We start from the raw sequence: 5,828 nt of genomic DNA, 5'->3' as shown, positions 1-5,828 counted from the left end.
AGCTTTTTTGTTTCCCTGGCTTTTTTCCTAACTTGATTTTTAATTTTGTTCTTAAAGGAAAAACAATATTACGTTCATTGAATTTTAATCTGGATGGGATTAGTGTGTTACAACTGGCTGTTAAAGAAAGCATGTAATTTAGTAGCTGAAAGTTTAAATAAATAAATAAAAGCATATTGCCTCTACAGAAATGCAAATGAAAATTACCAGTAGAACCAAACCTCTTTGGTGTTAGTCTGTCTCCGAAGGAAATCCCCAATAGTTTTTAGTATTCAACAGATTTATTCACCTGTGATGAGGAACAAATGTAATATTCACACTTTTGACCTCAGTGGGTATTCTTTTTCATTTTATAAATTTTAATTGTCTCATTATATAAATTCTATATGTATTGCCTCCTCCTTGCACATTAACATGTTATTTAGTAAAATAGCTGATTGCTTATGACTCCTAAAGGAGGGAAGATTACTAGTATTTTTCAGGTTTGGACAAATGCCAGCTTATTAGTTTCCCCTAATTTAAACTCCTTCTACACATAGTTAAATCTACTTTTTCCCGTTCCCATGTATTTTGCCCCTCTATTCTTTCACATGCATCTCCTTTAAGAGGTTTTGAGTTACTGTTTCAATAAAAGCTTTTTATAGAGTCGTGTTGTTTAAGGCTTTGTTTCCACTTCAAACGCTTTGTGGTGTTTGTCACCTCTCTTTCAGGTCAGCAATACTATAAATAAAGCTATTTTAAAGAGTTTGGTTGAGATCATAATCAGTTTCACACTCAACACATGAATACCTAGGATAAAGACACACAAAATTCTTTTTGTCCTTTAACATTCACTTACAGCATAAAATAAGTTCAAGACTAGTACAAATGACAAATTACTGTCATAAACTACTAGAAAGAAATTTTTGTGTGTGTGCATCCAGGTGCACACCACAATACCTTAAGTTTTCATTGGTGCTTACATATTCAAATCCCAAAAGAGTACTTTGTAACAATTGTGTCTTCAGACAGTGTATAAGGCTGCAGAAACCACAAACTGAATCAGAAGTTGCTGAAGAAATATTCTTGAATTTAGTTTTTTTGGGGTTTTTTTGGGGTTTTTTGGGGTTTTTTTTGGTTTTTTTTTTTTTGTTTGTTTGGTTTTTTTTGGGGGGGGGTTGGTTTGTCCATGGGCTAAAGAAATCTGTAAATTAGGGAAAGACAGAAATACCTTACACAACTACATGGTCAGTTGTAAAGGTCAGATTCTGCGACCGGATCTTCAAAAACAATCAATAGAACAAACACAATTGATGAGAGAGAAAATGAGTTGACCAAGCTTGTGCATCACCATAAACAATGTTTGGTTTTAAGCCTCTTAGTTGTAAATAAACAGACATGATCTTGCAACCTCTGTCATCTTCATCACAATATTATATATAACTGCTAGACCACAGCCTTCAAGAGCAGAAATTTTTTTGTTTAGGATTTGCGAGCTGTCAGTCTTATTAACAATCACAGATGTGTGCTGTTTTTTACTTCAGGCCCAACAACACATCATTGTCCTGACAAAAATGCAGTAACATTCAGTTTGTAAGTGGCAAAGTGGCTGTTTAAAAAGTAAACATTTTATGAAACACTAAGGTAGGAAACATCCATCCAACAGAGGCAAAAAGCTTAAGATGTTTTAAGCTGATGCAAGTTGGGGTTGCAATGGTTTGAGCAGGGAGGATGGAGTGTGGGAGTTGTACCAAAGAAAATGCCAAACAGACATGTCCCAGGCTTTTGCCTACAGTGTTTGAGAGAAAAACATACTTTAAATCACGTCTCCCTGGTTTTACCTCAAGCAACCTTCCTAGGGATAGGTCAGGACAACACCAACCTCAGCATGTTGTGTATGGTTTCAATTGACTAGAAGAAAAAAACACAGTATGTGTAGGGTGCCTCAGTTGTACAGTAAATGAAAGCCTTGCTTCATGATAAAACACAAACTGCATTCCCTAGGGCTCTAATTCCACCTCTGTAAAATGTTAATTTACAGTAATTTTTCTTAGTACAGGGCTATAATGGTGACTGTAATGATGGCTTCATGTTTCAGTGAATACCAGCTTTGTTTTGTTCCATATTCAATCTCTCTGGATGATGCTTTATTATGCACATTGACAGAAGTCAATGTCTGTTTGTTATTTCAGTTTTATATGTTACCAAGCTTGAACACAGAGAAATTAAGTTGTTAGCTCCATTATGATGCAGTTTGGATTTGAAAAAAAAAGACAGAGGAAAGTAAAATGGGCCAAACAATGCAAACCAAAAATATATAGCGACAAGCACTAGGAGATTGACTGTAGCTCAAAGAATAAACAACATTTGCAACACAATAGAAATGGGTGGAAGCTTTATACATGCCTTGAATTTAGGAAAAAGAAAGAAAACATTTACAGAAGGAATTAAATGTTCTGAAGAACTTGTGGGACAAAATAAAGAGGAACACTGTGTGCAAAACTTTGTCAGATAGAGAGATGTATTCCAATGAGTGTTCATACAGAGTGCTTGAGAAAAGACCTCATCAAGAGATTCAGTCAGAACAGTCAGAGATGAGCCAGGCACAAGATCCTGTGGAAGGACGGCACTGGGAAATGGAGCAGAAGAAAATGTACCACAGAGCTGGCATGCAGTAATCTCTCATTGACAAAAACCTGGAAGCCATTAACTGGAACATACAACCTGCAAGAGGCTCTTTGAACACTAAAATTGCCAGGTGCTAAGCCATGGAGAATGAGGTTTCTCCCTCATCTGCAAGGTAAAGAGGCTACACATGACTTCAGTATCCCCAGACTGTCACAGTTAGTAGACTCAATACTGCTGGATAGCAGATAGGATCACTCCAGGCAGCACTGAAATGGATTCTTTTTTTGTTTGAGAGAAGGTTACTCACTAACTTCTAGGGCATCAAACAATTTGTTGAGCAATTAAGACGATTGCAAACACAGTCACTTTTAAAGCAAACTAACTACAGATGTCCCTTTATAGCCTACATATGCAAGGAATAAAATCTTTTCTCTTAATTAACCCAGTTACTTTCTGTTTTTCATCTGCAAGGGAAAACACTTGCTAAATTGGCTTAGATTATGTTGCATTTTATTGTACGTTTAAAACATTACTTTAATAACTGTTCCTTCTGAAAACTGATAATCACTTCTGCAACATCATCTGAAATTAATGAGGAGACAGTGCTAATGGTATTAATTATTTTCTCTCCAATGCACACTGAATTTTTTCCAAACAGAAAAGTTGCTGCCCAGAGTACTGGCAAGCTACTGATGTGTAAACAAGAAGACCAACTTCTACCAAGGTGGCAAGGCATGTAAGACACCGTATTTGCTGCTGTTTACCTGCCAGAGCACCCACATTCTGTTTTCATCTGATTATACCATACTTACAGTTAGTTTTAGGCAGGAAGTATTACTCAGTCCTAGTCCAAAAACTTGTCTGTTTATATGTATCATGTAAACAGAACAGTCATAAGTAATAGAGTGGTAAGTACTATTTTAAACATGCTTTGCAGAGATTTTAACTATTGGCTGGAGGGCAGTGAAGGCTTCTTAATAAATGAAGGTCCCTACCGAATAGACCATGTTAAAATATTGGGGACTAAAAGGAAGAAGAGTTGTATTATGGTGTTTGCTAAAAGTCTTATTAATGATATTCATTAGTAGAGAAAGTAATAACCCATAATTTACACATTTTAAAATGCAGCTGTGGAGCTTGAGTTTGTTTTTCATTCTGTCTTGTGCTTTATCAGGAAGAGAATGAAGAGGATTTGCAAATGTGCCAGTGCTTCAACACATGGTAAAGAAAAAAAGCCCTCAGAAAGTGTAGATCTCTCAGGCCTCAGCTAAGTTTTGGCAGACATTGGGATTTCCTGTTAAAATCCACCTCCTATACTTCTGGTTAATGAACTGTTGTAGGAGATACAAGAATATCAACCATCAGCTACCGATGGCATTCAAGCACTACATTTACTTTCATAAAATCCGTTCTGTAAAATACTCTCTATTCAGCGCAGTCTCTAAGGTATAAAAGACATGGATATTACTTATGCACCAATGGAAACACATTTAGAAATTAAAATCCTGCTATGTGACAAAGACAAGTTACAAAAACACCACAGATTTATGAAAGGGAAATAAACAAAGCAAAAAATAACATTGCTCCAAAGATTTACAAGTATCATATATTCAGTAAAGTATGTCGTAAAATAAAATGATCCAACATCAACAAAACCCAATGAAGCTCTGTTAGTTTCACACAAATAATTTTTCTCTTAGGCCTTGTAGTTTGATTTTTGTACACATTTTAATTTTCAGGTGTTGTCTCTTGAATCAGTCATTGAGGAAATATTTCAAACAGCTTTGCACTTGCCCTCTCAAGAACAAAAAGCAACAGGAGCATTTTTGTGAACCATCACTTTTTTTAACAAGCACCTGCAATAGTTGCTATGTTATTCCTAGAGATAAATGAAAAATGCCTGGAAAGACATAGGCAGGAAGCATTTTATTTGATAGATGAATGTTTTTTCTTTTCTGATTGTCCTCTATTGCAACATGTGGATTTAAACATGTATAAAACATGCAGTGAAAATCAATTTATGCATGCAGGTAAAAGAATAACTTGGGGCACAAGCCAAACCACACTCCACATCACTGAACGGCCCTGCAGTCATGATGGGTTATAATTCTAGCCATTTTCTTATCCTCAGTGGTAACCTGCCCTATTTTCTCTCTAATTCCTCTCTTCAGGAAAACAGATCTCCCATGGACACATTTTAAATGTCCTAGAACTGGAAGGTTACTAAAAAATTAAATGCTGACATAATCCATAAAACTTTTACTTAGCAACAATCAGATAATTATTTAATTTATCCTTAAACTATATTGAAAACTATCCATATCAAAACCTGAATTTATACATTTGCTATGCATTTTCTATCCTGGACCATGTGTCTGTTACTTTTCTCCACATATGGCTTCAAGCTTTATTTTGTTTTAATTTTTTTAATGTTCTTTTGAATATCAATAATAACCACTTATCAATTTATACATAAAGTACCAGTTTTATTGAATAAGTTAGTGCTGACCAACAGCAGTAATTATATTGTAATAATTAATAATTGCTAAATTGTGTTTTATGCTTCCTTCACCTGGGTAGTGATGTAACAATATCTTTGTAACCAATCCAAAGGTCCTGATAAAGCCTTTAAAAATCAGAAATACAATTCGATAAATCGTGTTGTTCTGTATATTTCACTACAGGATATTGATTCCAAGTCCATATTTACTATTTTGTCAAAGGCAATGCAGAGCAGAGAGATTTACACATAACTAATACTTTTCATATGATTTCATTGAAAAAGTAACAGTAATTAATAAAATAATATTAGTTCATTCTTAGTGATGCTCACACAATATTGCTCACATAAATGCATCAAAGCCTTCCAATCTCTTAACATTTGTAAAACAAAAAGAGATTGCTATATATTTATCAGATGAGACAAGACTTTTAAAGGTCTGATGATATTTAAGTGCTTATCTGCAAAAAAAAGCCACAGACTTCATAGTTCACTACAGTGTCAACTGCAAAATATAAGTTTTCTGTTCCCACACAGCACACACATTGTCTTTAATCCTCAGAGTAGTGTCTTCATCATATGTCAAGCTTTTTATAAAAATCTGATCTCAACTAGTTGGGGTTTTTTTTGCTTTCCCCTCTTCCCACCACCCCCTTCCCCCCCACCTCCCCTCCCTTTCCTTCCCAATTTAATTTTAGGCAGCTGCTATCCAAGGTTTCTG

Source organism: Lichenostomus cassidix, chromosome 4, assembly GCF_008360975.1.
Source record: "Lichenostomus cassidix isolate B80296 chromosome 4, HeHo_3.0, whole genome shotgun sequence".
Lineage (NCBI taxonomy): Eukaryota > Metazoa > Chordata > Aves > Passeriformes > Meliphagidae > Lichenostomus > Lichenostomus cassidix.
The sequence above is the reverse complement of the archived record's forward strand: the minus strand, read 5'-3'. Positions refer to the sequence as shown.